Raw genomic sequence first — 13,898 nt, forward strand, 5'->3', positions numbered from 1 at the left:
TGCTAAAATAAACCCTAAGTCCTATGCACAGTCTAAGGCAGCTTTAACAGCAGACGATGAGGTATATTAAGATTCAGAAAAGGTCTTTGTCAGAATCTGCTTTCAGATTCAAATAATATGAAGTTTAAAATGGAAAAGCACACTCAGGATATATTTTTATCTGGTAAATATAGGAGATAGATTTACTTTTTTGAAGTGATTATACCAAATGTATAGTGAATAAGAGCACAGACACATTTATACTATAAACGCCAAAGCTGGATTCCGCCCCCTACCACCACCTACCCCTCCAGAAATGCTGGCTTATGCTCAAATGCACAACCAAAATTAATGTTCTTCTGTTACTCCACTTCTTGAAAACAATGTATTTGTAACCAATAACCTTAAATACAGGCAATGCAAAACATGCCTAAACAAGCACACGAACAAAATAGGTGGGTATGATCTCACCATATTTTTTTATTTGTTTCGTGAATTAGCTATGATACGCTGCCTTATTCCATTTCAGGCCAATTCTGCAAGCTCAACAATATAACATATAAAGAAAGATAGTTAAATTTACCCAAGCCTTCTTGACAAAAAAAACAGGAAAAGTTATCAGCAGATTTTGCTAATAAAATAGCAATGACAATATTTCCAAATGTTAATTGCTTGCTTACCCAAATATTAATTAAAGTTGAAAAGCACCTCTGATGTTTTCAAAATATCTGCATAATTTGAAAGGAAACACTGTAAATATTCTATGATTTCAATTTCATCTCAGAATGGCAAGAGGATTCTACAGTTTTAACTGCATACAATATAACAGGCACAATAATATTTTCCATGTGTGAAAGCTTTCATTATAGCAGGATTCCAATTATACAGTATATCGGTAATGTTCTGCATGCTGTGTCGCACCAGTGTACTATGCCACCTATTCTATCAGCATTCACATTCTGCTGTTTAACTCAACCCAGTTAAGAACACGAGCTGCAAGTGGTCGTCAGCAATTGATCTTTCTGCTCATTCCACAATTCCCACCACAAATTACCTATGTATAATTATTTTGACACCATAATGAAAAGGAAATGAGATTTGGTCACTGAAGGTTTATCTAATAATACTATTCCTTGCTAGACTTCATAAGACTGACAATCAAAAAGCCTTGCCCGTTTCAGCACAAAACATTTGATAATTTTTTTTAGAATAAACATTATTTATTTCCATAGAGTTGCCATTATCAGGAGGCAATGATAGCTGAATAATGAAAATGAAATCAAGGAATTTTGGTATTTCAAAGCTTTAATTTTTCCTGCTCTCACTTATGACATTTTCTTCCCCTGGAGAGACAAGATAAAGTGCTGTCATAAATGGGTGAATCTCTTGTCAAATGACAGACTTGATTCACCATGGCAACTACAAATCAAGGTGCTAGTGTGAATTAAAGCCCTGCTTAAAAGGCGTTTTGTATTTAAAAATGAATTTCAATCAAACAGATATTGGGTTAAGGCTTACCTTCTTTGTAGTTGTTGACTAAGAAACTGCTTTGCTGTGGTCAGTATTTGTACAGTCAGATTGTAGATAACTGTGATAACAGTACCACTGGATATACAGGTAGTCTATTTGTAATTCGGTTATATGTGAGCTGTAATGAATATAGATGATCAGCACTTTTAGCATAATAAATACTGGTACCTCAAAAAGTAAGGAATTTTTCCTGATTATATAAATTATCTTTTTTTTAAAACCAGGCTCATTTTAATATAAAAAATATGGTTTATTTTATTCACAATGCATCTTTCATCAAAATAAACTAGTTTGGCTACAAATTAATTTAGTTTTATCTAACCAAAATTTTGATTAATTGTTATATTAATATTCTATGTGATTTTACAGTACAATTAGTTTTGTCTTCTATATCACTATTTTTTCCAATGCAATAATTAATTTTAGCTTACTTTTAACAGCTTAAGCTTTATCCCCTGCTTAATTTGATAGCATTACTATATCAAATGCTTAAAGGTAAATAGACTTATGTAAAAAAATTCTCGCTTAAAAATGTCAAAAAACACATTGAAATGAATATGCAAAATTGCATGAAGCAAAATGCAGACAGACAGTAACAACAGCACAAAGCTGACTTTTTTTTAAATACAAAAGTTTTAAAACATACACATCAATTCCACTTCACAATAAATACCAGTGTGGTCTGCGATTTAACTTTAAACAAAATAATGAAGCATAAGAGAGAGAGGAGCTAAGAGTTGTCTTGGTTTTTGTGACATTACTGATATGATGATTGAAAAGAGACTGCTAATAAGTATCAGCCAATCAAATCACAACATTTGCAGCTATGTGGGCATCCTTTTACTCAGAGTTCAGGACAGCATACTCCCAAACTGCTTACTTAAACATCTTAGATGGAATTACAACATGGAAAACGGCTGTTCTGCCCATCCAGTCCACATTGAAGCTTAGCATCCTCCAGATGAGCAGCATTAACCTCATGTATCCACTCCATTCCCACGCCACTTTACTGTCTTTTCCATCAACCACCTAAGTAACCTATTCTTAAATGTTGTCATGGTCAATCTTTTAATCACTAACACTGGTAATGCATTCCAAAATCTCTCAAACACCTGTGTAAAAGGAAATTTCTACCACCCTCTGCCCTAAATCTCATACACAGAGATAAAATTATATGTCTGTACTTTACCAAGCTCAACCATATACATGTTTGCGATGGAACTTAAGATTTGGGGCCATAAAAGAATGGCTTAAAAATTTGCCCACATGAAGCAGGTTTCCTTCCTTCACTCTCAGTTCCATGGTAGAAGGCTGGGAAATGTATCCATAATTAAGAGTTCACAATTAGTTAATACATGGTGAAACTATACTCTTCATAGATACAAGAGTATCACTTTTCACACTGGTGTTCACGTATCTTTTTCGTAAGCCAAGGTGGCATCGTTACCCTTCCCATTAGTTATAACATATTGTACTCCTCAGCATATTACTGGGCAAATCTCTACATGCGGCAGTTTTTTAAAGATCACTTGACCCCTTTTCTCCATACACAGCTGTAAATTCATTAAACAAAAAACCAGGATAAATTCAGCTATCTCTTGCTCCCAGTAAAGAGCCATACGCAAAAGGAGAGTCAGCATGACTACGTTGCGGCTCAAGCTCTGACCCACATTCCCTTTAATTACCTCTCCCTAGTATGTGCATGGAATCAAAATAATTATTTAAAAAGCATAAAACTGGTGTTCCGGTGCACATGAGGCACCCAAGGCGAATAAATGTGATGCATAGCCAACCTAGCCGAGCTCAGCCAAAGTGGTGGCAAGGGCATTACATTTGGCCTCAGTATCCTTAGACTAAGATAAAAAGCATGCAGGATCCCATTCCTGCTCATTATCCAAAGTACATATACATAGACGACAGGTGTGGACAGATCTGGGTCAGTTGGAATGCATACATGCATGCCACAGCTAGCCTGCCTAGATGTTGTATTTTTCTTGGCCCTGATGTTATGTCTGGCCAGTTGGATAAGGTGCAAGAGAGCTGCTAGCACCATTGGAACTACAAGAATTAGAAGATTTTCAAGGTGTGAAAAGAGAGAAAAAGATTGTGCAAGAATAAATCAACTGCAAAAAACATGGCTTTCTTTTCACATCCTGCCAACAGTTTGATTATCTTTCCTCCTTGTTTTATAGATATTCTGTGTGGTGGATTTCACTGAAGCTACCAGGGTTGATTTTCCCATCCAGAAAAGTAGAAATGAGATTAGCTATTAGCTGGAGCAGTACTAACCAAGAACTCACTGAGTTGACATGCAGCAATTGTCCAGGGTCAGCTCATTTTTATAATGCCATATGTTCCTTAGCCTTGCACAGTGAGGTACCTGAGGGAGGTGGAAGCAGAACATCACACTGCAGCTGACATTTAAAGGGAGGAGGCTACTTAAAGGTAAGTACTCCATGGGGGAAGGGATTCTTTGAGCTTTAGAGGTTCCAAATGCATCTGAATCCATTAACAGTCTTTGACAAGGCTGGAAGAAGGGGACAAAACTGTCAGGCAAAAATGAAGTCAATAGAGGAGATGAGAAATTAAGCTTGTTGGCAAGTGGCAAAGTAGCTTAGGAGCCTATCCACTGTTCAATGCTGGTGAAACATATGTGCTGCTGTATGAAGTGTGTAAAAGAGGGAGTTATTTTAAAACACCATCCGAGAGGGCAGCAATGCAGCAGCCTGGCATGAGGAGGCAGTTTGACCCAGTCATCTGTGTATTATTCCCGGACTAGGGAACATTAGCAGAATACTTCAAGAAATTTGGCATGGTAGCATTATCAAATTTACTAGGTTGACAGCCTCATGCCTCTGCACAAAGTGCCATGTTTCATATTTAATATTTTCATATTTGCTGGTGAAGCTACACAGGACGACATGCATGCCAAACAGCATAAGCAGCTAGCGATAGACAGAGCTAAGTGATTCCACAATCAACAGATCATCTCTAAGCTCTGCAGTCCTGCCACATCCAGTTGTGAATGGTGGTGGACAATTCAACAATTCACTAGAGAAGGAGGCTCCATAAATAATCCCCAACCTCAATGATAGAGGAGCCCAGCACATCAGTGCAAAAGATAAGACCCAAGCATTTGCATCAATCTTCAGCCAGAACCACCGAGTGGATGATCCATCATGGCCTCCTCCGAAGGTCCCCAGCATCACAGACGCCAGTCTTCAGCCAATTTGATTCACTCCACATGATATCAAAAAACTGCTAAAGGCACAGGATACTGCTAAGGCTATGAGCCCTGACAATATTCTGGCAAAAGTACTGAAGACTTGTGCTCCAGAACTAGCTGCATCCCCTAGCCAAGGTGTTCCAGTACACCCACAACATTGACATTGACCCGGCAATGTGGAAAACTGCCCTGGTGTGTCCTGTACACAAAAAGCAGAACAAGTCCTATCCAGCCAATTACCGACCTATCAGTCTACTCTCAATCATCAGTAAAGTGATGAAATGGGTCATCAACCGTGCTATCAAGCAGCACTTGCTTAGCAATACCCTGCTCAGTGGTGCTCAGTTTGGATTCTGCCAGGAACTGTTGACCTCATTACAGCCTTAATTCAAATATGGACAAAAGAGCTGAACTCCTGCGGTGAGGTGAGAGTGACTGCCCTTGACATCAAGGCAACATTTGAGCAAGTGTGGCATCAAGGAGCATTGGCAAAACTGGAGTCGATGGGGATCAGAGGGAAAACTCTCCAACGGTTGGATTCATAGCTAGCACAAAGGAAGCTGGTTGTGGTCGTTGGAGGTCAATTTCAGGACATCACTGCAGAGGTCCCTCAGGGTACTGTCCTAGGCCCAACCATCTTCAACTGCTTCATCAATGACCTTCCCTCCATCCATCATAAGGTCAGAAGTGGAGACGTTCGCTGACGATTGCACAATGTTCAGCACCATTTGCGATAACTCAGATACTGAAGCAGTCCATGTCCAAATGCAGCAAGACCTGGACAATATCTAGGCTTGGGCTGACAAGTGGCAACTAACATCACGCCACACAAGTGCCAGGCAATGACCATTTCCAACAAGAGAGAACCTAACCATTGCCCCTTGGCATTCAATGACATTAACATCACTGAATCCCCCAACATCCTAGGGGTTACCATTGACCAGAAACTGAACCGGACAAACCATATAAATACTGTGGCTATAAGATCAAGTCAGAGGCCAGGAATCCTGCAATGAGCGACTCACCTACTGGCTCCCGAAAGCCTGTCCACCATCTACACGGCACAAGTCAAGCATATGGTGGAATACGCGCCACTTGCCTGGATGAGTGCAGCTCCCATAACACTCAAGAAGCTTGACACCATCCAGGACAAAGCAGCCCACTTGACTGGCACCCCATCCACAAATATTTATTCCCTCCACCACCGACGTACAGTGGCAGCAGCGTGTACCATCTATACTGCACTGTAGGAACTCACCAAGGCTCTTAGACAGCACTTTCCAAACCCACCACTGCTATCATCTAGAAGGACAAGGGCAGCAGACACATGGGGACACTACCAGCTGGAAGTTCCCCTATAAGATACTCATCATCCTGACTTGGAAATATACCGCCAATCCTTTGCTGTCACTGGAAAAATCCTGGAACTTCCTCCCTAACAGCACTGTGGGCATACCTACACCACATGGGCTGCAGCGATTCAAGGCAGCAGCTCACCAGCACCTTCTCAAGGGAAATTAGCAATGGGCAATAAATGCTGGCCTAGCCAGCAATGCCCACATCCAATGAATGAATAATGAAAACAAAATGCCAGGTCCTGACACAAATCTAATTTTTTTCATTGCATCTCATGTATTTCCAGTAAGTATAAATTGAGCAGATAGTGTAAAACTGAAAGCCTTACCATATATTCAGACCTTTGAAGAGCTTTACATCTCAAATCATTGTCACCATCCCCAGCTGCATGATCACTTACAGTTTCCTTGCAGCAGATGTCCCAACTCTGTAACTGCCTCCCTTAAAACCTACAGCTTCTGCAGGCAAGTGTCAGAGGTACAAGGGAAATTTATCCTAGGTCTGTTCCCGGGTATGCTGAATCATCTGGATACAGTAAATAGTGGTCAGTTCAGCGAGTTGGGGAACACAACTTTAAAGGGGCCAAATTTTCGTCCTAAGTTCAGGAACTGCGACTCCAACTATTCCCTAACATCATGGTCCTGACTTCAATAAGTTAGCCCACTTAGCCAGCATTTTGATCTCCTAGTGTCAGGTGCAGACTGGAGATGGGCCACCAAGGCAGGCCCAGGATGGGTGGGTGGAAGTGGGTGGATGGCAAGGCTGGCTGGTTAGAAGCTCCCCCTCTCTTTTCTGGTGCATTGGTCTAGTTGAATTCAGGTTGTTAGGCCCTCCAGCTCTCACCTCTCAGAATCAGTTTGAACAGATGACCAGACACCTATTTTTGCAGATGGCCTCATTACAAATGCTTGGCTGAGCTCCAAGAATGGATAATAGACTCAGCTCGGCAGGGTCTGTTACACAGCTTGAAGGGGAGTGTTAGCTTTGTCTCACTAACATCTTTACTACCTTATACCAAGTTATCCTTTCTTTGACCCACATGCCACATCTTAATCTTGTCCAAATAAACAAACAGGTATTGAAGAATCACATCAAAGCTATGTCATCACTTCTATAACTGGCTGTGGTTGATTGATACTTCCATGAGGTTGTAAGATGAACAGTTTTTTTTAAAAGGAGATTTTAAAAGTCTCTTTTCTTATTGCATCAGTTCTAGGAGCATTTTAAAGACTTGCCAGACTTGCCAATGGCTCATCGGTTCGGTACATAGTGGATCCTGGAAAGTGGATATGGGCATGGGGGTGATACAGGGGCAATGGAGGAGGCATGAGGAATTGGAAGGAACATGGGGGATATGAGGGCATTGGCAAGAGCTTTTAAAATTACCTTCAAAAGTTTGACTTCTCAGCAGGCTTCCACCAAGGTTCACAAACTTACTTATGTGACAGCTTTCTTACAGTCTTCAGGAGCCAAGGCAGGGAAGTTTGAATTTTCAACAGAGCTTTAAGTTGCCAACCTGACATCAATTTCCGTGATCATCTGGCCATGACCAGTCACTATTCCCAGCCTGACCTGAGTTTGCTCTGAATCAGGAGACAAAAATTCAGTCCAAGGAGTTGATCCATTCTTCACTACTTGAATAAATGGAGGGAAATCTTGTTATGCCTGGCTTCAGGTTTACAACTTCGATATAATTACTCGATCCTTCGAACAGCTGCAATGGTTTAAATATGCTTAAGCTGTATTTCTGATCTAAAACAATCAGTTTTTTTTCCTTTCATCCAAATAAGATCCTTCTCTCTTTGATGCCAATCTTAGAAAGTCTGAAATTTGACACCTATGAAGGATTTTCCAGTAATGTAAAGCCCAACTCCCTTGGTTCCTTCCTGAAAGTAAGCTCCCAAAAGCCAGTCAGCTAAATAAATAAATAAGCAGCAAGTTTTAACCAGAAGTAAACAACTACCAGCTTCTTAATAAAGCAGCAAAAATTGTACCAAAGTACAATATTCACACAGGTTCAGCTATAACTCTTAAGGACTGAAGAAAATTCCTATGTGGGGCATTTTTGGTACGCTGTTTAGGCACAGAAGTTCTTCCAAGGTGGTCAAGATTGAGTCTTGAGCTGAAATGCCAGTTCAGCCAAAATTCAGTGCAAGTCACCATTTTGGTAAAGAAGTTGATGTGCACATTAGGAATGGCCATCCGGAAGCTTGTTAAGGAGCTAGTGCTTAATAAATGCCAAATACTGCCACTCAGTAAGAAAGCTGCACAATATTTTAATGGCTAATGTTTGTCCTAACGCCCTCTCCTAATAGCGACCAACTGTTTGCGAGTAAACAAGGTATCAAGTTCTACTTAAAGGGATATCCATCATTTCATGCTCAGTTGCTGGAGCTGTGAAGACCTCTGAAACACACTAGTAGACTTTCTGGGACATTTTGTCAAGACACCAACATATTAGCAACATTTAGTCTGCAAATTCTCTGAGGCATCACCTAAAAAGACTAAGTGCTGTGCTACTCCACCTAATGGGAGTCACCTTATAGGAGTGCTTGATGCTAGGAATCCCCTTTGGTCTGGACAAGCAATCAGGGGAGGACATGAGGAACGGCAGACCAGCAATAGCTGCTGCAGGATCGAGGGACAGGAGTCATCCTTCACTCCTGGGGGCACAAGGCATCAGTCCTCCTCTGGACCTCCTCTACCAGGATCTACAGTGTCATGTCCCTCACTCTCCCTCAAGCCCTGAGCTATCTGGCAACATGTCACTTTGGGCTCAGAGAGAAGATGGGAAAATCAGCAAGAAAGAAAGAGTTAAGAATTTCTCACGGGGATCTGATCTCTGTCTAAAATGTAGCAGTTGGAACTTGTTCTTGTTGCAGCAAGTTTGGCCATTGATAAAGTAGCTAGCACGGACATGTGAGTGCCACGTTCGACTTGCATTACTCTTCTATGCACTGCTACAAACATACAATGATGAATAGGTAAGCCCTTAGGTCTAAACAGCATCTCCTATACAGTTGTGATACTTGTGTATCAAAATATTATATACCCTTCTTCCCACACAAAACCATGTGACCTCCTGAGGCAAAAAAACAGATAAAAATCTACAGCAATTTGGAGGGAGAAAATTTGGCAAATGCCTCTTCAACCTATCTAGGCAATTGAAACTAGTCCAGGAGATCAAGATGGCATTGAATTCCCTGAAGTATCGGCCTTCTGTAAGAGATGGTCACCACACTAACCTGAAATAGGTTAGAGCTGCTTGATGGAATTCAGTGAATTGAAGTACAAGTGTGCAGCAGTTGGAATTGCTTCAGAGTAGGACTTGGGTGTGTATCGAAGGAGAAGGGGATGGAGGGGGAATGGAGAAAAATTAAGGATAAAGGCAAGAAGAGAATGGATACTCATGGAAGTGCAAAAGGAAGTGAGAAAATTGATGGCAGTGAACAGGGAAGAAAAAGGGGAAATGGATGGGAATAAGGAATAGGGAAACGAGAAATAAATGATAATAATGGAAAACAGGAATGCATAATGAAGCAGAGAGGGGACAAAATGGATAGTGACAATGGCAAGAATAACAGGAAAATGAATTGCAATGAAGTGGAGAGGGAAGGCGCTGAACCTAGGACCAGAGCTTGGAGGAAGGTGTAAAAAGTTGGAAGTAATACCATTAGACTGGGAAGGAAGGAAAGTATAAACGTCAACTGCAAGTGACCTAGGCATCAGAAATGGCAACAGCACACTGAACCTAGTCAACTCTACAAAGTCCTCCTTACAAACATCTGGAGGTTTGTGCCGAGATTGGGAGAGCTGTCCCATAGACTAGTAGAGCAACAGCCTGACATCGAATACTCACCAAGTCATACGTTACAGGCTATGTCCCAGACTCCTCAATCACCATCTCTGGGTATGTTCTGTTAATGCTGCAGATGCTGTGACAATTAAGTACATGCTCTAGTCGTGACTAAGAACAGTTGCCAATAACTGGGGAAGGGTTGGGGCATATTTATAAGAACCAGTTTCCATCTGGGTGGGGGAACTAAGTGGAAGGGAAAAGTAGGCTACACTTATGTCATACTGAGTGTTGTGAATAAACCTATGTTGAAGAGACCGGCTCTAGCTTCTTCCTTTGCCAGACGGATGTTCATCGCAGTAATATGTCCTGTCCCACTGATAGGACAGACCTGCCAGAGGATGGAAGGCACTGCCCTGGGAGTCCTCAACATTGATTCCGGACTGCATGAAGTCTGATGGAATCAGGTCAAACATAGGCAAGGACACTCCTGCTGATTAGCGCCTACTTTCCTCCCTCAGCTGAAGAATCAGTACACCATGTTGAACATCACTTGAAAAAAGCACTGAGGGTAGCAATGGCATAGAACATACCCTGGGTGGGGGACGTCAATGCCCATGGCTAAGAGTTGCTCGGTCGCACCATCAAACACTAACTGGTTACATCTGCCGGACTGGGTCTGCAACATTTGGTGAAGAAAACAACAAGTGGGGAAAAAAACGACTTGACCTTGCTCCTCTTGCAAATGCATCTGCCCTTGACAGTACTGATAGGAGTGACCCCTTGTGGAGGCAAAGTCCCATCTTCACATCGAGGATACCATCCATCGTGTTATGTAGCATAACCACTGTGCTAAATAGGATAGATTCAAAACAAATCAGCAGCTGAAAACTGGGCATTCCATGAGGCAGAGTGGCCATCAACAAAAGTGCATTCAACCCCAGGGCTGAGCAATCCATCACTTTACTATTAATATCAATCCAAGGGATCAGCACTGGTTGAATACAGTGTGTAAGAGCAGCACCAGGCACATCATCCACAAATGATGTCCTCAATGATGAAGGAGCCCAGCACATCAGTGCAAAAGAGAAGGCAGACACATTTGCAACCATCTTCATCCAGAAGTGCTGAGTGAATGATCCATCTTGGTCTCCAGCATTACAAATGCCAGTCTTCAGCCAATTCGATTCACTGCGCATGATATCAAGAAATGTCTGAAGGTACTGGATACATAAAGGCCATGGCTCCTGAAAACATCCCAGTAGTAGTGAAGATTTGGGCTCCAAAACTAGCCATGCCCCCAGCCAAGCTGTTCCAGTACAGCTACAGCACTGGCATCTACTCAACAATGTGGAATATTGCCCAGGTATATATCCTGTCCATAAAAAGCAGGACAAATCCACCCAGCCAATTACCACCCCATCAGTCTACTATCAATCATCAGCAAAATGATGAAAGGGGTTGTCAATAGTGCTATCAGGCGGCAACTACACAGCACTAACCTGCTCAGTTTGGGTTCCGCAAGGGCCATTCAGCTCCTGATCGCATTACAGCTTTGGGCAAACATGGACAAATGAGCTGCATCAAAAGGTGAGGTGAGAGTTATTGCCCTTGACATCAAGGCAACATTTGACTGAGCATGGCATCAAGCAGCCCTAACAAAATAGAAGTCAATGGGAATCAGGGGAAATTCTCCACTGGTGGAAATCTTACTTAGCACATAAGAAGATGGTTGTGGTTGTTGGAAGTCAATCATCTCCATTCCTGGACATCCCCAAAGAAGCTCCTCAGGGTAGTGGTCCTAGGTCCAACCACCTTCAGCTGCTTCATCAATGACCTTCCCTCCATCATAAGGTCAGAAGTGAGGATATTTACTGTTGATTGCACAATGTTCAGCACCAATCACAACTCCTCAGATACTGAAGCAGTCTGTGTTCATATGCAGCAAGACCTGGACAACATTCAGTCCTGGGCTAATAAGTGGTAAGTAACATTTGTGCCACACAAATGCCAGGCAATTTCCATCACCAACAAGAGAGAATCTAACCAGCTCCCCATGACATTCATTACCATTGCTGAAACAACACCATCAACAGCCTGAGAGTTATCACAATTATCACTGATCAGAAACTTAACTGGGCCAGCCATATAAATACTGTGGCTAAAAATGCAGGTTGACGAGGGGGAATTATGTGGCACACAACTCACTTCCTGACTCCCCAAAGCCTGTTCACCATCCAGAGGACTCAAGGTTTGTGTAGCCCCAATAACACTTAAGTAGGTCAACATCATCCAGGAGAAAGTAGCCCGCTTGATTGGCACCCCATCCATCATCTTTACATTTACTCCCTCCACCACCTTCACACTGTGGCAGCAGAGTGTACCATACACAAGATGCACTGCAACAACTCGCCAAGCTTCCTTCGACAGCACCTTCCAAACCCGTGACCTCTACCACCTAGAAGGACAAGAGCAGCACATACCTGCAAGCTCCCCTCCATCCATACACCATCCTGACTTAGAACTATATCGTCATTCCTTCACTGTTGCTGACTCAAAATCCTGGATCTGTGGATTTACCTACTCCAGATGAACTGCAGAAGTTCAAGAAGGCAGCTCACCACCACTTTCTTAAGGGAAATTCGGGATGGGCAGCAAATGTTGGCCTTGGCAACCATGCTCACATCCCATGAAAGGTTTAAAAAATGTTAAGTGGCAACTTGAAATGAGCATGTTGGAGGGTAAGGGTGCAAGCTTGAACTGGATTGTAGAGACACAAATTGAATTGAAGCGGGGACAGGGAGAAAAGTGTCAGTTTGGAAACAGGATAGAAGGGTGGCAAGTTCAATTAATGGAAAAAGGAAAAAGAGTAAACTTGGGAGTGATGAGGAGCAGCGTCTCTGTGAAAGGATGGGAGCTGTATGGTGTATATCAGGGCTGTCCAACATACAGCCTGCAGGCCACAATTCAGCCCACCATGCTTCTCTATCCAGCCTGTGGAGGCAATGTTAAAAACACTGGTAAGCACAAGTGAAAGATTCTGCAAGGAACTGCTCCTCGAAACACAGGAGGTTTCTCAAATGTGGGAGAAAAACAGTGTATGTATGTGTATGAGTGAGTGCGAGTGCGTGAGTGCTGAACAGGGAGAGAGAGAGAAAGAGAAAAAGTGAGTGAATGAGTGAGAGTGTTTGTGTGTACACGCATGAAAGAGAGAGAGGGAGAGTGAATAAATGAATGTGTGTATGCATGAGTGAGTGATTGAGTATGTGAGACAGAAAGAGAATATGTGTGTGAGGGGGAAAGAGAGAGAGTGTGAATGTGTGTGTGTGTATGAGAGTTAATAAGTGCATGAGAATGAATGTGTGTGAGAGGATGAATGTGTGTGTGCGTGTGTGTGTGTGTGAGAGAGAGTGAAGGAGTGGGTGTGAGAGTGAATAAGTGTGTATGTGTGTGAGTGTGTGTGCACGTGCAAGAGAGGGTGTGAGGGAATGTCTGAGAGAGCGTGAATGAATGTGTGCGTATATGTGTGCATGTGTCTGTATGAGTGAATGAATATGTGAGAAAGAGTGAGTGAGAGTGAGTGCAAGAGTGAGTGTCTGTGTGCGGTCTGTGTGCATGTGCACGAGAGCGGAATGAGTGATTGAGAGTGGGGGAGAGAGAGAGAGAGAGAGAATGTGTGTGTGTTTATCTGGCTCACTCCCAGTCTCAGGGTGCTCAATCACCCTCACCCCCACACATTAACATACACTCACACAGTTGGTGAGGGCGAGTACAAAAGCACCCTGAGGCTGTGAGTGAGCCAGATACACACACACTTACTCTAATGGTCTTAATTAATTGCTAATTTTTAAAAAATTATCAATGTATTGCTTTGACAATTTTTTTGCTCAGCAAGCTGTTCCTTTTCTTCATACCACAACTTTTTTTTTTAAATTCATGCTTAATGTGTGCCAAACCTTATTTTCCCAAAATTTGCTCCTTGGCCCCGTTGAGTGAGAAAAAAAAAGAAAT

At 42.3% G+C, this 13,898-nt stretch overlaps 1 protein-coding gene across 12 annotated transcripts in view; it reads right to left on the reverse strand.

Moving 5' to 3' along the window:
* Positions 1–13,898, reverse strand: part of foxp1b (forkhead box P1b) — a 518,322-nt gene that overhangs the window by 398,544 nt on the left and 105,880 nt on the right. For 6 of the 12 annotated variants that reach the window (XM_041192651.1, XM_041192650.1, XM_041192642.1 and 3 more), the window contains 2 exons: positions 1,498–1,627; positions 660–707 (listed from right to left, as the gene is read on the reverse strand). The exons of 4 other annotated variants lie outside the window; for them this stretch is intronic. The gene's annotated coding sequence lies outside the window, so the exon portion shown is untranslated. The remainder of the gene's footprint in view (positions 1–659; positions 708–1,497; positions 1,628–13,898) is intronic. 2 more of the 12 variants (XM_041192648.1, XM_041192643.1) reach the window with 1 other exon arrangement.

Source organism: Carcharodon carcharias, chromosome 7 (assembly GCF_017639515.1).
Source record: "Carcharodon carcharias isolate sCarCar2 chromosome 7, sCarCar2.pri, whole genome shotgun sequence".
In the NCBI taxonomy this organism is placed as follows: Eukaryota; Metazoa; Chordata; class Chondrichthyes; order Lamniformes; family Lamnidae; genus Carcharodon; species Carcharodon carcharias.